This window comes from Periplaneta americana, chromosome 4 (genome assembly GCF_040183065.1).
Source record: "Periplaneta americana isolate PAMFEO1 chromosome 4, P.americana_PAMFEO1_priV1, whole genome shotgun sequence".
Classification (NCBI taxonomy): domain Eukaryota; kingdom Metazoa; phylum Arthropoda; class Insecta; order Blattodea; family Blattidae; genus Periplaneta; species Periplaneta americana.
This window is the reverse complement of record NC_091120.1, coordinates 99,658,125-99,679,574: the sequence shown is the minus strand read 5'-3', so window position 1 is coordinate 99,679,574 and position 21,450 is coordinate 99,658,125. Positions and strand designations below refer to the sequence as shown.

General features: G+C 34.4%; 1 protein-coding gene across 2 annotated transcripts in view; it reads right to left on the bottom strand.

Annotated features, from left to right (window-relative positions):
- The window catches only part of ATP8B (ATPase phospholipid transporting 8B), a 634,707-nt gene extending 627,302 nt beyond the window's left edge, over window positions 1–7,405 (bottom strand). Inside the window, exon 1 of one of the 2 annotated variants that reach the window (XM_069823802.1) lies at window positions 7,283–7,405. The gene's annotated coding sequence lies outside the window, so the exon portion shown is untranslated. The remainder of the gene's footprint in view (window positions 1–7,282) is intronic. The other variant, XM_069823803.1, reaches the window with a different exon arrangement.
- Window positions 7,406–21,450: the final 14,045 nt, after the last annotated feature.

Sequence of the window (21,450 nt, the reverse complement as noted above, 5' to 3'; positions counted from 1 at the left end):
CTTTGCAAATATTGTGAATTATGAAGAAGATTTCGGTATTAGAGTTGCATGGAATATATTTGCAAATATTGTGAATCATGAAGAAGATTTTGATATTAGAGTTGCATAGAATTTCTTTGCAAATATTTAGAATCATGAAGATTTTTGTATTAGAGTTGCATGGAACTTCTTTGTCATAAGTCACGGAAAAAAGCCCATGTGATGCCACTGACAGAACAACAAAACATCTTGTGGTCAAGGCAAACCTTCAGTGGTCATACCAGAACCAAATTATTACACCTGAAAAATGTTTCAATTTCCATTAAGAGGATATTCGTGGAATTAAAATATTTTTTGTTAAACAAGAATATCAATCAATCAATCTTCTTAATGTATCCAGCTGTTTGCTGACAACATAAAGTTCCCTATAGTCCACTGTAGTCTATTCAGTTGTTTTTCACGAGAAATGAGGGGTATTTTGATCAGTGTTCATTATAGATGCCTGTTGCTAGTAGCCAGAGTTGGGGTGTAGTCAATATATACTGCAGGGCTGTGTCTTCTGCAACTGGTACTGATGATTTTAATTCACTTCTTTTGTGGTTTATGAATGAACAGTATAGAATAATGTGTTTCAGATCATCATGATTATTACACCACAGACAAGTAGGATTATCAGAAATGTGAAATCGGTGTAGGTACAATTGTGTAACAATGTGACTTGTTCTGGCTCTTGTTAAAAATGTTTGAACATGTCTGGGCAAGTTTTTATATATTTCCAGGTCATTTGGTTTCTTTTGTACAGACTATAAAATGTTTCCTTTGTCAGAAGAGAGCCAATTTATAAAATGAGACTTTACTGAAGCAAAAGCACTGGATAGAGATATCACTTGAAGAGGTCTTGGTTGCAAATATGTTGCCTGTTTTGAAATATTATTGACTTTCTCGTTTCCAGATATCCATTGAAATGTTATTTCCTTTTGGAGTTTTTTTTAGTTTACTTAGCTGTTTCTGAATTGGAATAATTCTATGTGCGTATAGGTTTGGTACATATTTAATTATATTAAATATAGCCCCCTTGGAGTTGGTATGTATGCAAATAGATTTTTCAGAAATTTGAGTAACACACTGAAGAGCAGTATCAATAGCTAGCAATTCAGTGTCAAGATTGGAGGAGGATGAACATGGTATGAAATAACTTTCTTGATATTTTGGAATATAATACCCTGCTCCTGATGTCCCATATTAGGATTTAGAGATACATCTGTATAAATTTGAAGGTGATCTTTATATGTGCTGCAGAGTAGTTCCATGGCATCTAACTTAAGAATGTATGGAGGATCAGTTTTGGAATGTCAAACAAGAATATGTAGTAATTCATAAGATTAAATCATTACTACATTTCATTTGACTCCAGGATCATGAAGGTGTATATAGATATTCAGGGTCACATATGTTTTTTGATGCCTCATAAGAAATAAGTCATTCATTCATTCAGGTTTTTCACTGCAAACCCAGCTTTCTCCAATCTTTCCTATTTTCTGTCTTCCTCTTTTTCTCCTCATATGATCCATATAAGTTATCTTAATGTCGTCTATCATCAGATATCATTTCCTGCCCTGAACTCTTCTCCTGTTCACCTTCCAGTGCATCATTCAGTAGGCAGTTTCTTCTCAGCCAGTGACTCAACCAATTCCTTTTCCTCTTTCTAATCAGTTTCAACATCATTCTTTCTTCACCCATTCTTTCCAACACAGCTTTATTTCTTGTTCTGTCTGTCCACTTCATACATTTCATTCTTCTCCATATCCACATTTCAAATACTTCTATTCGCTTCTCTTCACTTCGTCATAATGTCCATGTTTGTGCCCCATATAATGCTACACTCCATACAAAGCACTTCGCTAATCTCTTCCTTAGTTCTTTTTCCAGAGGTCCGCAAAAGATGCAAGAAATAAATGAACTCTCATAATTGTCATTACAGAAGTACTTTTGTAATTATTGTATTTATTCATAAAGAGGACTCAAATACTAATGTGAAATGGTTATTTTTCATCACAAATTACAAAAATAGTCAGCTAACTTATATGTATTTTTGTTTAGTTATGAAGCTATAAATCATTACGCCTAATTATAAACAATGATATTACTTATACAACACACTATGATAGCAGAAAACTAACATTTTATGTAAGTTAGTATGACAAAGTTACTGATAACTTACTCCTGTGAAAAATATGTTAAAAAATTTAGCAACAACTTCTTCAAATTATAAGAAAACAATCAACAACATCTCAAAATTTATTGTCTTACCCAACCCATGTTCCAATCATTTATATTAAGCAACTTTTTACTGTAACAAAACCCAAATATTTTATTATTATAAAGATAAGATTTCATTATTTTCACTCTATCTTTTATTACCATTATTACTATGAGACTTGAGTATGGACTAAATTTCCTGAAAGTTTCATTCAATTACATGCATTACTTTCAGAATTTTTAATGTTTCTGGTGCGCAATTTCTACATAGTGCAATCCACCTGCAGCCTCCAGTATTAAGATGGCCGTATTTCTGAAACTGGTAAACACATATTTGATTTTTTCATTATTCATACATATCATACTACACATACTTCATGCGGAATGACTCAGTAACCTTAAAAACATTTCACTCTAATCAATGAATGTAAATTGTATTGTATCATTAACAAAGAACGGAAAGCTTTGTTTTACAACCAAATAAATGTTTTTAAAGTTATAAATGGTTAAAAGTACATGGACCATCAGAATAATAAATTGAAACCGACCAATATACAAAAAGGGAGATAAATGTACCATTGCTAATTATAGACCCATATCATTATTAACAACATTCTCAAAGGTGTTTGAGAAAGTTATGTATAATAGATTATATCATTATCTGGAGTCCAACAATATATTAGTTTTAGAACAGTTTGGATTTAGAAAACAAAAATCGACAGAGAATGATGCCTTTAGTTTGGTGGATGAAATACTAAATTCATTAAATTCGAAACTACATGTAGGTGGGATTTTTTGTGACTTGGCTAAAGCATTTGATTGTGTAGACCATAGTATATTAGTAAATAAATTGAAGTTTTATGGAATTAAAGATGAGATATTGGGTTGGTTTACATCGTACTTATCAAATAGGAAATAAAAAGTAGAAATAAATGTACCAAATAGTCATAAAGTTACTTATCCAGAACTTAGAAATATTAAACATGGTGTTCCGCAGGGGTCAATTTTAGGTCCATTGTTGTTTCTAGTTTATATTAATGATTTAGCCTTGACCATAAACAATTTATCTCATGTAATTTTATTTGCAGATGATACAAGTGTAATTATTTCAAGCAAACAATACGATCATTTTATAAACACTTCTAATACAGTGCTGAATCTAATGAATGAATGAATGGTTCCATGCAAATAAACTAGCACTTAATGTTGATAAAACCAGTGCAGTCAAATTTAGTACACACAATAGTGCTCAGGTTTCCTACAATATTCGATTAAATGGAACTCATCTCAAAGAATCTATAAGCACAAAGTTTCTTGATTTAGAATTGGATAATCACTTGAACTGGAAAACACATATAGAATGTATTACTCGTAAATTGAGCTCTGCCTGTTATGCATTAAGATCCTTATCTACTATTGGTGATATAAACTTACTTAAAGTGTCATACTTTGCATATTTTCACTCTGTAATGAAATATGGATTAATATTCTGGGGTAACTCGTCTGAAGCTAAACACGTTTTTGATTTACAAAAGAAAGCTATAAGAATAATGGCCGGTTGTGCATAAAAGGACATCATGTAAAAATATTTTCCGAAACTTAAAAATCTTGACTTTACCTTGTGAATACATTCTTTCCCTAATGATGCTGTATATTAAGAACCAAGATAAATTCAGTACTAATCAAGACATTCATCATTTTAATACAAGACATAAATCAGATCTTCATCTCCCCCTCTGTTAGTCTAAGCTGTTTTAAAAAAGGAGTTCGCTATTCATGTATAACAGTCTTCAATGCACTGCCTAATTATCTTAAAGATTTGAAGAACCACGAGAAAAGGTTTAGAAAAGAATTAATCAAATTTCTACATACTCATATCTTCTACACAACTGATGAATTGTTTATGCTTGTGAATTGAATTATTCTACTTAAATGACATGTACAATTTTCTATAGCTCAACTAAAATATGTTTTTATATTGACTTAATCTGTTTACTATGCATTGTATATTTTTGTTTAGAATAACTGATGAATTGTATGTGCTGTAAATTGAATAGTATACTGTATAGGTCAACTGATGAATTGTTTAAGCTTATAAATTGAATTAATCTACTTCATATGAATTGTACAATTTTGTATAGCTTAACGAAAATAAGTTTGTAAATTGAATTAATTTTATTATATATGTTTGTATAGTTTGGCTGATGAATTGTACATACTTTTAAAATGATTGACTAGTCTGTGTAGTTGTACTGATGAATTATATATAGGCCTACTGTAAATTAAATTGGTAGTCTGTATAGCTCAATTGATGAATTGTATATGCTGTAAATTGTATAGTAGTCTGTATAGCTCAACTGATGGATTGCTTATGATTATAAATTGAAATAATCTAATAAATTATAATAAATAATAAATTTAGCCCGTACACATCCCGTAAGGGCAAGGGCCTCCTGTTGTCACAGGGAATTGCTCATAAGTAGGCTCCTAAGGTGAGCGAGTCCTTGGGAGCTTGGTCATATTACTGATATTTCTTCGTTTCACTGTTCCTGACTTCCCTCTTCGATCATTTCTACAATACTCATCTCCCACACTTCCTCATATTACTTCACACGAATTACACTCACTGTCGTTGACTTTCTGTCCTATCTGGTGCTTGTTGATTCATGTTTCGTGCCAGCTGCCTCCATACTTCTCTGTCTCGTGCCACTTTCGACCATTGACTTCCCGCTCTGGTTCTGAAGTATTCCGCCCATCTGGTTTTTTGTCGTCCCACATGCCATCATCCTTCTCTCAGGTCCCACATTGTGATGCGATTCGTCCATTTCTGGTGATCCATACATGCTACGTGGCAGCCCCATTTCCATTTTAGGTTTTCTGCCCTTTCTACCACATCGCGCATTTTTGTCCTTCTTCTTATTTCCTCGTTTCTGAGTCTGTCTCTTAGTGAAACATTTAGGATCTTCCTTTCCATTCTCCTTTGACAAACCTGTAGCTGATGAATTGTATATGCTGTAAATTGTATAGTAGTCTGTATAGCTCAACTGATGAATTGCTTATGATTATAAATTGAAATAATCTACTTGATATTAATTGCACAAATTTGTATAGCTTAATGAAAGTATGCTTGTAAATTAAATTAATCTACTTACTTTGTTTTATATATATATATTTGTATAGTTTTGGCCGATGAATTGTATAGGCTTTAAATTGAATAGTAATCTGTATAGCTCTATTGATAAATTGTTTGTGTTTGTAATTTGAAGTAGTTTGCATGAAATCTATTATCAATTTCTGTATATCACAACTGGTTGAATTGTTTATGCCTTAAATTTAATTAACTTACTTGTTTTGTATTATACATATAGCTCAACTGATGAATGATCGTTTGCGTTTGTAAATTTAATAATCTGATTGGCTATGTATTGTATACTTTTAGTAGAGCCATCGATGTAGCTCAGTCAGCAGACTCGCTGGGCTGCTGATCCAGAGCTGCGTTCGGGGTTGGGTTGGAGTATGGAGAGTCCTTGGCATCAACCCCTTTGATTTGATTACTCCCTTTGGTTGGGTTTTTCCGAGGTTTTCCCCAACCAAAAGGCAAATGCCGGGTAATATTTTGGCGAATCCTCGGACCTCACCTCATCTCACTACATCTCGCCAAAATATTGTAAAAAATTGCACAAAATTGTAAAAATTGTAGAAAATTACTAAATTGTAAAATTGTAAAAATTTGTAAAAATTGTAATTGTAATATTGTAAAATTTTGACTTGTTCCACATCTTAAAGCTTCATTGCTCATGTAAGATCTATGGAATAAAATGAATGAATGAATGAATTGTAGATGTTCGATTTGGATCTTAACAATGGCTGTGGTCACTGCCGTTCAAGTGGTTCAAAATTAATCATTCAGTAGAGCATTATTAAAAGAACTTATGAATTCAAGTAAATTCACACACACAGATTTGCGGGATTTATATCAAATACAGCAAAAGAACTGCTATCTGTATTTAACACTATATATTTGCATTATGTTCAGAAATAAAGCCAAAAGTTAGGAAAGAAAATAACAGAAAGTAGCATACATAAGCAGACCACAATACAGTGGGTTTAAGGTTATTCATCTCCAAATAAATTATGTAAAGATTAATTTTTTCGTCCTACAGAATTATCTGTTATGGTTACCATTAATAAGTAAATTAAATACGCCTACCAGTCCCTCTATTTCCATTTCCAATATTGCACACTCAGTTTACACTTAAGGAAGGAAATACATGGTACCCACTGGTATTTATGCTCTCAGACATAGGGTATACTCTATCTTACTGACAAGAAGTTTGTTTCTTACTTCCGAAGTATACGTCTACTAGCACGCGCCCATCTTTATTTCCACAGTTGGAAGACTTAAATTACCGTATATCTCTATAAGTAATAATAACTCTTTTAATTAATTATTAAGTACACTGATAGGGTATATAAACTTTTGATTTTTAGCAAAACTGCTTGCGATTTATTTTCATGAATCATGTTTTCACTAACAAGATCATGACAAGATCAATCTAATCACAACTAGGCTTAGGCTATAGGCTAATTTAAATTCAGACTTGATGTTGTCAAATTACGACACCAACTATTCATGTATTCCTTCGTGAACATGCACTCTTCATCAATGTGTACACATTACATACAAGCATTGTCGTTCCTTGCAACCACATAGCAAACACTAGGAAATGTCAAAATATTTATGCTTTCATTACTGTCAAGTTTCTCTTCATAGAATAGAACTTACCATATAAAATCAAAATCTTTTTAATCTCATTACATATTATATGTTAACGAAAGTAACTGAAGGAAATTAAATTGTCAGGGATATTATATAACTTACCTCCAATGTGAAAAGTCAAACGTATAAAGCAAAACAGTAACTTCATGGCAAACAACGACTGGCCTACATACCATAACCAAAACGTATGTCGATCTGTTAAATAGTTTAACATGACACAATCTTCTAGTAACATCATTACTACAAAAAACATAAATCACTTACCAATCTTCCTTATTCTTCACAATTGCACTAATCCTTATGAAATAAAACGGGGAAAAAAAAGTAACCAAATAACTTTACACACACTCATCTTCCTTCACCGCCATATTTGTTTACAGATTCACGGCTTCCTACGTAATTACTAATCCACACATGGTACCTAAAAGCATTTTCGGTCTGGTTACAAATATTCAAAATACCCTGCATAGGGCGCTATATTCGAAATATCGACAGTGAATATTAATTTCACATTAAAGTAAAGGTTAAGGTATCCCTTATATACGCCATGATGGAGCTTGGATTCAAGGAGGTAGAGCTCCATGCTTTCTTGATTTCGATACTAGAATGAGTTGTTGTGGTCGGCATCATGCTCCTACCTCCTTGTGTCCTGGGAAAGACCTGCTGCTATCCATCTTTTAGTCATCCTTGAGTGGTGGAACATGAGCTGAAGGCTCCCTGCACTACAAGATTTCCTGTGGGCTGCCTCTGAACTCCCCTACAGCCTACAGAATCCCTTTATCTTTCCGCATAGGCATCACCACAGTCTTACGAGTTACCATGAGCCCAGGGAGAGCTCACAGTACATAGCACTACCACCAGCAACTTATCATCATCATATAGCTGCCAAGGAGTTGGGCCACAGATTGTCCATTACAGTCTCATAATAGAGATCGAGAAGACTCTTCAGTGGTGTTCCAGGGTTTCTTGTAGGCTACCAGCTCGGGATGTAATTTTCAGTAATCTAGGATATCTGTTGCAGGGCATCCTATTGACATGCTGTATCCACTTTGACTTATAATTTTAAATTTGTTCAAAGGCTGTTCTCATTTTCAATTCTTCCAAAATTTCTATATTTGTTTTGTAGTTGTTCCATATATAGCCTGCTGTTATTCTTGCTTTATCTTTTGTTTTGATTGTCAACTTTTCACAATTGTATTGTAAAATCAGAAGAGCCAATACATTATACAATCTTATCCAGGTTTTAGTTCAAGTTTGTTTTGATTTTTTTCTCTCTCTCTCTTTTGTAGGGAGGAGAGACCCGAAGTAAAAAGAAGAGGTCTGCAGGAGATGCATCTCTCTCTCTCTCTCTCTCTCTCTCTCTCTCTCTATATATATATACAGTAAAACCTGTCTGAAAGACCACCCCTATTGAGAGACCACTCCTCCTAAAGACCGATTTTTTAAAGAACCGAATTAAAAATCCATAAAATCAATGTAAATCACACCCCTTTTTAGAGACCACCTCTCTTCCTGACCACCGACCAGTGACTGAATAGCCATTTCCTTAATTTTACACCTTTTAAAAGACCATACTGTACTTACAGTTGGCTTTTAAGGAACCCGGAGGTTCATTGCCGCCCTCACATAAGCCCCCATTGGTCCCTATCCTGAGCAAGATTAATCCAGTCTCTATCATCATATCCCACCTCCCTTAAATCCATTTTAATATTATCTTCCCATCTACATCTCGGTCTCCCCAAAGGTTCAAAGACCATACTGTATTTTAAAAATGTATAATTTAATATTTTATTACATTACTGTAGCCTAAATAAATTCCAAGAAATTCGTGTAGTACTAGAAGTTAAAATGATGTTTGGCAACATTGTTAAGTGATACCGTATTCACGTTGAATGCCCATCTCTGTCCTTAATCCCTTAAGGAATGTTGGGGATTGCTACGAAAAAGGTACAATGACTGCTTGCAAACGGCCTCCGAGGTATGACAAAGAGTTATTTGCTCTGCTATTTAACAGTTTCTTGAAAGGTAAGATTTCTCATGTCGTATGACGGTTTTACTTTTCGTTTTGTACATTAAAAACCAAATCGTTACTTGTTAATTACAGTACAATAATTTATTTTTTCTTCCTTCTACCATTAGAAAAATCCAGTGATCAACCCACGATGACGAGGATGAAGTCAAGAGAAAATTTCAATCCGAAAAAATGTGACTAGAACAAGCCTTATATAATATTGAGTTAATTCAACAATTGGCACTACTGAAAGACTGTATGAATCGAGGACTTCTTAACATGTTAAAGAATAGTTTTGAAAATGAGATTGTGAAAAGGAAATGTAAAAATGTTAAGCAGACTTCAATTTCTGATTTTGTGAAGGGGAATCAAAGGAGGAAGTTGAAAAAATAACGCAAAATAAGAAATAAAGTTCTGATTTCAAGCTTTTATTATTAGCAATATTTTTTACGTTTTTATTTGATTAACATAGATACGTTTTAACCCATTATTTGTGTAAAATAACTCCCCCTATTGAGAGATCACCCTCTGAAAGATCAGTTTTTCATGGAACCAGCAGTGGTCGTTTAATACAGGTTTTACTGTATATAGATAGCAGTAGCGGCTCGTCGTAAAGAAAATAGGTGAAGTGCTGTTCACATACACAAATGCATGAACAGTTTTGCTAATATAATGAGAAGGCCTACTATTCGTAAACTACGTACAATTTTACTAGTTCTGGAACACATGCAAACAGGAAAATTAATTTATTTCAGGACTCACCCAATTTCTTGCATACAAAGTCAATCCTCCTGTCTTTTAAAGCAGCAAACCTGTCGATGATGTCTTCATCAAATGTCTCAGTTCAACTGAGGGTGGACAATATATGTCTATGCAAAGCTATGGGGCTAATGATGAACGTCTCTCTTGTTATGTGGCATTCCAAATGAAATTTTTAATTTTTCAAAGAGAAAAGCTTCTTTCATTGGAATAATTTAAGTTATTTTATACAACTTCTCTATTTTTAGCATTTTTTAAAACAAAGAACAAATGGAACTGTAGGACTTCCAGAATTTACAACATCTTTTCCACCCTCACATTTATGTCTGCAAAATGGCATTTCCAATATATTACAAACCGTGCCATTTCCGGGATACATATTTCGCACTCATTTATTAATTTTTCTATGTACTGGTACTTAAGTATTTGCATAATAGCACTATAGTGATTAGACATACAGTACAATATACACTGACTCTAAATACATTAAAAAATAAGTTAATAAGTACTAAATTACATGTGTATACATTTAGCGCATTAAACTTTCACGTACAAGAGCTGGAACAAAACTGGCAAACTCATGAGAAGAAATAATACACGTGGCGGATAACAACTTTTAAACTTTACGAATGTTTGCAGCGTGCATTCCTGATAAAATAACATATAGCCAACTTATTTACCGCTCCAGGGCTGGCTGATAGACACAAGGAATGAGGATACTTTTCTCGAGTCAGGTAGTAGGCCTATATACTGTAAAATTTCACAGCTCTTCAACAATAGCCCCCTGCCTTGGAGACCAGCTGCAACCCTTCTCTACCGTTAGGTCTGCAAACTGGTTACTCCACCTACAACAAGTCTGACAGTTCTCCGTAACTGAAAGACTCAGAAACGCACTTCACTCATACAATCTTTCTTTAGTGCGTGACGTCACGTTACCATGGAAACCAAGTGCTGTATGAGAATGGGAGCCCAAATATTTTCACCTCTACAGTATTATAGGTTTCAGTAGACACTGCTCGGCGCTCGTAACAGTTCACATTATTCTATTCAGCGGACGGTTACAGGTACTGTTTATACAACTAAACACTTTTAATAACGACTGAAAATAAAACTTATTTTTTTTTTTTATTTTAGAAATACGGAACCGGTAATAACTAGAATTAATTATTAATACGAGATAAAATTGTGTTTTACACATAAATAGGTGAAATGGTACTTCACCTGAATAACCACCCCTGATAGATAGTCTACATAGTTCACATAAACTGGGGAAAATATTTCATTAGCATGTCAAACGAATTATCCATAGAGTAGGTAATTCAAATTTATATTTGAGTCCCAGGAATAAATTTTCATATTTATATATTTCCATGCTTAAATTTGTTATTTCATAAGTGATGAATGATACAAACAAACTGTTCCAGATGCAAATATTAGCCTACTAATATTTTTGTATTATATTTTCTTCAGACGAATATAAGTAGCAATAATGTGCAAATTCAACTCAAAACTGATATGAAGAGTCCACTGCAAGAATGGTGGATGTCATTTGGAATACATCTTGCAGGAGAATCAATTGAAAGTTAAATGCTTAGCGCTCAAAGCTTAACTGAGATTTTCCGATCATTACTGGAAAATGACTATCAGTGTTAATGCCATATAACTCTCATGGTTCATGAGTTGGTTCATTTTCGTCAAGAAAGTGACATCCATCATTCTTGCAGTGGACTCTTCATATATTTAAGATCTAAATAATTTTTGTAGACCCTCAAAACATTACAAAAGCTAAGGACGCAAATTTTGGATAAAATGATATTGACAAGTTTCCACACACAGTATTTTCTGAAAACCAAATACAGGATAGGTCTACATAGCACAACACATTTTCTTTTGTCATATGTTGAACATAATTGGCACTAGAATGTTGGTGGAGAAATGTGTACATGCTCATGAAAAGGGATCACTTGATGAATATTGAGTTAATGGTGTTTTAATATTCCTTGATATGTATTTGAAATAGTAAAAATGGAAGAATCTGGTTCCAAAGCATTTTAAAGGTCTAAAGGTAACAAAAAGTTTCATTATGTAAAAAAGTCAATTTTACAGTACAGCCCTTAAAAGATCTGTTATGTTTGAACGCAAATAAATACTAATCTACTGGAAAGTTACGCTGTTTACAATTTTTTCATATTTACTAATACTTTTCTCTTCACAAATAACTAAGTATATAATAAATATTTGAAATAATAAATGGACAAGTATAAGTTTTTCCATTTGGAGACCTTTGGCCAAAGTACTGGTATAATGCACTAACTACAGCTTCAGAGTGCGAATTAAGATTTCTTATGGGGGGAGGGGAGTACAATCCAAGATACAGAATACCATAAAATTATTATTATTATTATTATTATTATTATTATTATTATTATTATTATTGCTCAATGCTTGGTCAAACTGAGTTGCTTGTTTTGCATCTTGATCATAATTGATCATAATAATAATTATATCCATGAGCAGGCTTAAGATAAGATGTGTAATTCCTAAATTATTGATTGTTGTCAGCCTGCTGATGATGGTAATATATCAATATTATTTTCTTTGCTTACTTTATACTTTATAAAGTGTAGGGATTCGTATTAAAACAATTATATATTGTGAAGGGGATAGAAGTTATCCCTGGCATGGATGTTAATATCAATTTATGAGGGGGGGATAACTTTCCAATAGGGGGAAATCCCCCCCCCCCCGTTAATTCGCACTCTGGCTAACTCAACCAGTAGTCTACTTATATATTATTTCTGCTCAAGTCTGCATTTTGGGTAGCCTACTTTGTATTCCCCTTAACTATCTGATCTTGATGTTCCATCTTCTTACAGCAGTCATAGGTGGGGTGAAATCTCTTTTCTGGAAAGAATTTTTTTGGTGTTGGTGGTTTTCGTTTCTTCCCTCCTGTTGCCTTTATGAGTCGTTTTCATGCCTGATGTGGTTGGTGTTGTAGTTGCTGGTCTTAGAACAGGTGAAAGGAGAAGATACAACATGGTTTGCTTCTGGGATACAAAAGATCTAATTTTTTCGAAGAAGCTCACTTGTCAATCCAAGCTAACGTAAGTCCTTCATCTTAATAATTTCAGGAGGTGCTCTGAAGTCAGGGTACAAGCCACCATTAATAATGCTGTATGTTACTTCTTTTGAATTAATGAATTTTTTAGTGTACACCATACCAGAACAATCTTTTCTGAATTCAAAATGGAACATTTGGCAACATTAGGTATATACCCCATGCTTCAAAATGAATATCGGGGTTTTAAGGCTTTGTAGTATTCATTACATTTAACATACAATTATAAATAATACATGAAATGAAAGAGCAACTCAAACAGTTTTGTACACGCATGAACTGTTTCCTCTCTCTGCCATTAGAAAGCACGTTGAACGAGTGAGAGTGTCTTTCATGTGCAGCCCCAAGAAATCTCTTCGGAAGGCTAGTCGTGAATTAGCAATTTCAGCGACGTCTGTGTGGAGAATTTTAAGGAGACGCATATGGAAGTACGCGATTGGTTAAACGATGTTATACCCAACCACTGGATTGACCGAAAGGGGCCGAATGGCAGAGCTTGTTTCGCATGGCCTCCACATTCACCAGATCTTACGCCACGTGATTTTTACCTTTGGGGATTCATAAAAGATCGTGTGTATGTACCTCTGCTACCAGCTGACCTACCAGACTTAAGACAGAGGATTGAAGCAGTTGTTGCAACATTTACTCCAGACACACTGATTAAGGTTTGGAAAGAACTCGCTTATTGACTCGATGTATGCCGTGTGACAAATGATGCTCACATTGAGCACTTGTAGCAAAACTGTTTGAGTTGCTCTTTCATTTGGTGTATTATTTATAATTGTACGTTAAATGTAATAAATACTACAAAGCCTTAAATACCCGTTATTTATTTTGAAACATCCGGTATTTCTCACTCCTGCGTATAGTTTATTCTGCCAGTTCTAAGTCTGATTTTGTTCCAACTCCTGTAAGGACGATGGAATTAGTAGATGGACAGCTTTTTCTTGTCATATTCATAATATCATCAGTGGTTGAACATACATTCTTTCGAAATACTCTTTTAACTAAGCATTTTGTAATTCGAAATATGTTATGAAGTTTGTAAATTAGCTTATTAAATTAAAAAAAAAAAAGGATCAGGTTGGAACTTTGTGTGTCCTACAGGAAGGAAGGAAATTCGCAGCTTTTATTCTTGTTTGTCAGGTACCGTGTTGTTTTTATTTTTATTCACGCAATTGTCTGTATGGAATTCAATATTTTCTTCACCAAATAAACATTTTCAAGTAAGTGACGTAACAGGGATATAATTGTATTTGCACCTTTTCGGGTATCACATACAGTACGAATGTGTTGAATGGCTCACAAGCAACACTGAACAGACTTACTTTGTATCCTGTAAGGAAGATTTGAGCTACATGTGCTATCGTATCCACAGTAAACACTCTCACCAAGCAAAGGAGCACTTGAAACATTCTATCATGACATCAGCTATTTCAGACAGTAAATCTAAATGTGAATATTGTGATTTGAAAATTTATTCAGGTATGCAACTGTTCTCTGTCATGATGAAAAGTAACTGTATGTGTTGTATAAATAAATCACAATAGCTGTAACACAATAATATATACTGGAACTTACGAGTATTACTGCACAGAATAAGAAAACTGGCTTAGATTCCCAGGGAAGCATAGAATTACGAATATTTTTTTTTAATAGCGATTACTTGACTTTTTGTCATTCACTCATATGAAGCCAGAGTGTAGACCAATTTACCTACAGGGTTATTGCCCAGGGTGCGCCATAGGAGGCAGGTCTACACTACACCTCCAACGAAATGAGATGAATGTGAAGATTTGTTGGGATGCCACAGGGGAACCGGAGCTTCCGAAGAAAACCCCTGTATTACCTGGATCACAAGCTTGCCAACACAAGTTATAAATGGAGGGTACACCGGGAATCGAACTTGGGTCCACAGGTTGATAAGTCCAGTGCTCTAGCCACTAGACCACCATGGCGGCTAGAATTACAAATATAGAAGACAGGATCTCATAACATCATCTTGTGCTTATGTTGTCTACATCCTTAAACACTAGCATGCAGCAGATCCATAAATTGCTCAGTGAGGAGATTAGACACGCGAATCATTACACATTGTCAAATGGTCACTTTTCTGCTTTTGTATAAACAGTGATCTGAGTGTGATCCAGTTGACCCAGAACTTTAATATTTATATAGCTTATTTGTTTAGGATGTGATCATAACAAAGGCATAAAAAAAATTCACTGGTTTGAACCCTCCCTTTGTTTTTTGAGATTATTTCGGAAACTAAAAGCTGCCATGTAGCCCCTTTTCATATGCACGCACACATATGCTGTTATAAGCTTGTGTAGGTTGAAGCACATATTTAGTTTTATTCAGGGGTGTAGTGGTAAATAAAATAATACCAATGCACTTCGCATAAAGTTTATTATTGTGAATATAACAATAATAATAATAATAATAATAATAATAATAATAATAATAATAATAATAATAATAATAATAATAAATTAATGTGATAATAATCAATGAATAAAATTATTATTATTATTATTATTATTATTATTATTATTATTATTATTATTATTACTATTATCGGTACGGTAAAACCTCGACAAGACCTCTTCTAGGAACCGCGTATCAACAGGGACTGCGTATTAGGCAGGTATTTTAATTTTTGCTTATTTACAGTAGGTCTATGTAATATTACCATCTTATTGAGAACAAGAGCTTTCCATATAACACTTATTGTAGTCAGAATCACAGTCACACACACTTCACTACACAAAAGAAGACAAACCGACCAACAAATATGTCCAGATTTACAGCCAACTGAGGAAAGTTGTTTGAGAAAGAGGGTGTAGGAAAAGAATAGGGTATTGTAACTATGTAGACTTAAGGGTTAAATAAGAGGGTGGAATATTGTATGTAGGTTTAAATGCGCTTTTAAATACTGTATTATTTTTGTTTTTATTTATTACTTATTAGTAATGCCACTGCTATTATACATATCCATACTTATACAAAGTTCTGTAGATGCAATTAAGACTTATTTTTAAAAAATGAAAATAAAGAAGCAGGGTGCTCCCAGATTGCAGAAAAAAGTACCAGGGTGACCCCTGGTTTTATTACTACTAACCAGTTTTGAACACAGACAATATATGAACTTCCCACATTAACTTATTATCCAGATGTAAACCAAGTGACTTTACATATTTACAGTTTTCATTATTTATTTTGTAGATCACAGTATACATTTTTCTTTTTTAAACTCGTTAATTTCTCTTAAACTGTTGGACTTACTTTGTTCTACAAGTTAATTCAACCGGGAATGTTACACATAAATTATAGGCCCTAACCATCTTTAGTAAAAAGAAATACTGAACAGAAAATGCAGATTTATTCAAAATCGCCTGATATGATTTTTTGTCATGATTTTCTTTTGGTACCGGTACAAGACTATATGATTAATGAAATAGTATAGACAACATTTCTCCAAAAATGTTTTTCTCGAAGAAATTATTCATTATTATTTGCATAAATATACCTCCAGTCGAAAATACCTTGAGATACCGTAGGCATTTTATAGCTTAAAAGCTTTCAAAATGCTTAGTTATTACAGGACTTGCTTTTACTTTTAATGGCATTCCATTTTCAGTTGCCTTCGATTTCCCTTTTCCATCTACCTCATTATTCCAATAACCATCTTCAAGTCCTCTGGCTCATATGCCCTCAGCAACTCCTCCTCTCCACGTAAATCGAGGATGTCCTGACTTTCTTCTTCCTGGAGGAGACCAATTTAATATCTTTTTGGGTCATTGTATTTCTAGCATCCATTGAACATGCTCAAAACATCGATTTGTCATTCCAAATGATCAACCACGTTTTCTTGGATGTTCAGTTTCTCCAGTATGGAGTAATTTTGTACCTTTTGAAAGCGAGACAAGTTCAGACTGCAGCTTTAATGCAGTTCTTCTGTCTTGCTGTTAATGCCCAAGGTTCTCCATCATATGTCAAGTAACTCTTCACAATTAGGTTAAGTATCATCTCTGTTTCTTGTCTGATGTTACTGTTCCATAGTACTCCATTGAGTTGTTTAATAGCAATGTAGACTTGAGTTACATAACTGTCGACCTCTTTCTCATTACCTACAATTGGTGAAGGATGGATCCCAGAATTATCTACTGCTTGCCTGTGACCTACCCCCACCACCAACGACTAGATATTGTCTTTTTTAAATGTATATTTAGGTCCCCCTGAGGTATAACAATCAATTTTCTCATCATAATTTTCACGGCAATTTGATTTTATGCGATATACTCACTTAGTCGTCTGCAAAAAGTATTGTATTAATAGCACTGCTTCCAAGTAAATCTTAAAGAAAGATGGCGACATTCCACAACCTTGTCTCAGCCCTTTAGACATTCTGAACTCTGGAGATTCGACTTCCCCACATTTGATACGTGCTCTACAATTCATGTACATTATCTTAATGAGATTGATGAGCGGTTATTTTATATTCATATTTCTCATACACTCCAAAAGTGTAAAGATGGAGACTGAGTCATATGCCTTTTCTAAGTCTACAAAGAAAAAAAAAAAAAAAACAATAAGGTGTGTTTCCTGTCCCTTTGCTGCTATTTTCTCTATGATCTGTCGGAGTATAGATGAAGCGGTGAGAATGAGATAGTCCAAAGTCATACTTTTACCAAAAACGGTTTTTTGTGAGAGTTCATTTCTTACACATATGGGGAAGCTACTAGTAAACTATTATAAAATTTACTCAACAAATAACAGAAATACACACTTTAGAAATCATGATACCGCACATAATAGCATTGGATTCTCAACTTTCAATATGCTCTCCCGTATTACATTTTATCTTTATGGCCCAGGTCTATATCATTCTCACCCCTTCAAATATATTGTCTAAACAGGACTTTCCTGTAGTGAAACCTGCCTGTACTTCTGATACAAAGGAGGTATGCTCTTCTCGATTCTGGAAGCATAGGTGGAGAGAGAACTGTTTCCTTGGGGAGGGGGGGGGGAAGCAAAACCATAGAATCCCAATATAACGAGATTATGAAAGACATCATGTACCTCTTCCCCCATTATAGCTTAACTTGACCTTGGTACACTATATCGGAATATGATCATTTAATAAAGGGTGCATGTTTCTTACAGTGTTACATCCATATCCGCAGTTTCAGACTGAGTTGTATAGGGCTTGAACTGTAGGTCTACTACAAATTATAATAGCACATAACTTAAAAAAACAATCTCCCTCTTTTTCTCTCTCGTACACAAACACATGCATACATCAATAAAACTATGTAACAGTGCTAACAGAAACTTTTTTTATATGAAGCTTACCTTGCTGAAGAAAGTAATCTGCCAATACTGCTGCCTCCATATCTTGCCATCTCTGGTTATCAATACACTAGTTCATATATTTAAATAAACACTATCACTAGAAATTATAAATACGATAGTCGCACAAAATTCTAGTAAGGTAATGGCGGGTAACTGTGCGCACTTAGTTTTAATTAGCTCATAATGTGGTCGTCTGTGATTATTTTGTAACATTAAGTAGGTGTCCATTCACAAGGAAACTTTAAGAATATTTATGCATTGTTAAAACTGCATACAGTGATAATAATTTATTGTGGCATACAAGTTTAGACAAGTTAGCTAATGCGAACACTTAGACGACATATGCGGGTAAGTGTATGCAGAATGTCGGCTATTTGTGCACACTTTTTAATGTATGTTTTCTTTAGTTTCACTGAGTTACAACAGACCTGTATTGCAACAACTTATTAACATGGCTCACAAAGCAATGTTCATGACGTGCACAACTCGTGCCACCACTCGCCACACCCATTACACTGTACCCAATCTTCTTCATTAGATACATCACACCGAGGGCAGATGGAGTTTGTTTATCACTAGGATGTGCTAGGCCCGAATGTCAGCTGTCGTGCAGTGAAGTTTTCGATTGGGTTCCTCCATATTTTTTTATATCTTTCTTAATTTTGAACACTTGAGAACCCGATTTTGAAAGCTGCTTTTCAGTTCTTGCGTTGTCTTTCTTATTGGCAGCAGCCCTTTGGCTAGCTCCTTCATTAATCAATCTTTTTATCTCATCAAACTGCCTTTGAGTGAGTTTTCCTTTCATACTTCCCCATGTCTTCTTTAACTACAAGAAATAAATACAAACAGTTATCTTCATCGTATATAAAACGGTAATGGAACAGCAAAATAAGATCTAATGAGATAAAGTGCCGTAAAATTAGCCTGTCACGCAAGCTGCCGGGTGAAAGACAATAATTGTACGCAAACTTGCCCAGCTCCCGTACTGTCTCATTCAGTCTGGTGTAGATGGAATAAGTGCTGCTTGTTCCAGGTGGGAATAACAGCGTCCTCACCAGCAATATTAGCATTGTCCAAGGTGTTAATAGTAATTCCATACATTTATTGCAGGGTGACCAATACCTTATCTTACTTCTTCGTGAAATTACAGTCAAGTTAGCGAAACATATCAACTTACCATTTTCAATAATTTAATCGTATGAATAAAGTATCCACATCGTTAACACAATCTCTTACAGATCACACTACTCTGCTAGACTGTTAGCTGTTGTCCAGTGATGCTAACAGCTGAAAAAAACGACTGCGTATACTTGGCTGCCTGCGCACAGTTACCCTCCTTTACCTTACTTCTTTTCACATCTCCAATCACATATTTTCATTCCTACTTGATTCCAAATTTCTAATAGATCCTTGAACTGCCAGATTGCAGGAAGCAATACATGAATTGGGACACTGCAGTGATTTACTTATAACATTTATATTTGAAAAATGATGTTCTAATATTATCAGAAACACAAGGAAACATAAGGACTGAATATTTTGTAGCAGTCTTTTAGCAACTGAACATCTTGGGTGTCTTAAGTTACTAGATGTATTCTTTAGCACAGCTAGTATTTCAGGATATTATACTGCTTTAACAGAAATCAAAGCTGCAGCTCTACAAGCCCAGCCCATGAGTTTGTTGATTTCATTATTTATTTTAAGCTTTTTCTGAACATCCACAAATTGCACATACCTATCTGGATGAGAGAAAAACTCATATAATGACTGCATTATATTAAATCCATAACAAGCAATATAATTTTCATTGCAAGTAGAAACTATAACAAGATTTAACTTGTGAGCCATGCAGTGTAAGTTGCATACTTGTGGTTTTCACGAACTAAAGCCTGCAATCCATTACTAACACCTGCCGTAACAGCTGTGCCATCATAAGATTGTCCAATCATTAATGCTGTGATCCGCAAATTCTTAACATAAGACTGAATTTTGGTACATAGGGAATGTGCACTCTGTGAAGTTGAAACGTCTGCCATTCCTAATAGCCTTTCCTTCACAGCTGATCCCTTAAGGTATCTAACACATACACACATCTCTTGGCACTTATGAGACTTAGCTTCAGCCACAAGAAGTGCATAAAAACCTGCATCAAAAATGTCAACAATTTTAGTCACTGTTTTATTGCAACATTCTCTAACAATTCGTTCTTTACAGTACCACTGGTCAGATTATAACAACTGAATTTACTTTTGAAATGTTCATTGCGTTTCGAAAAAACTTCACATAACTCCAGAAAGTTTCCCTTATTGCAGGGATGTCGAACAGCGCTCTCAAACTGTGAAACAATTAATACTGTTTCCTACAGTAGCAAAGCTGAAACGACAGTAAGGTCAATCTGAGCTCACTGTAGTAGTGTTTTGTACACAGTGTGTTTATCAAACTCTGGCAGCTGGTATGGACATGGAACGACGATTCAATAGTGACTGGATAGATAAATATTTATTTAAAGGATGGACAGGCACATTGCTTAATATGTAAAAAGGAACTTGGATAACTAAGTCATCATAATCTTAAAAGGCATTTTAATTCATAACATGCTGAACTTTATGAACCAGAAAAGTTATCCGGTTCCGCTCGTGAAAAGGTTGTAGAGGAATTAAAATCAAGATTGAATTCAGAAAACCTTCCATCGTCTTCATCATCGGGTGTTAGTAGAACAACCTTGATTCGTGGTAGCTACAAAATTTGTGAAATTATTGCAATGGCTTCAAAGCTATTCACTGACGGAGAATTTGTGAAAGACTGACTCATAGCTGTTGCAAAAGAGATATGTCCGGAACACGTTAATGGTTTTAAATCTATGTTTGTCTCGTAATATTATTGCAGAACGCATATCAGAAATGGGAGATAACTTGGAGGGGCAACTGATAGCAACAAGAAAACTTTTACTTATTACGCACTAGCTCTTGATGAAAGAACCGACTGCAAAGATGCGGTGCAGCTAGCTATATTCATAAGGAGTGTCAATTCACATTTCGACGTTCACAGAGATCTTGTAGATGCCATTTCACTAAACTATCGAAGTCGAGGAGAAGATATTTTTGAATCTATAACAAAAACTATGAACAAATTTCAAGTCACGCTAAAATTAATTAATTTTATACATCAAAACAGTTTACGTTTCTGAAC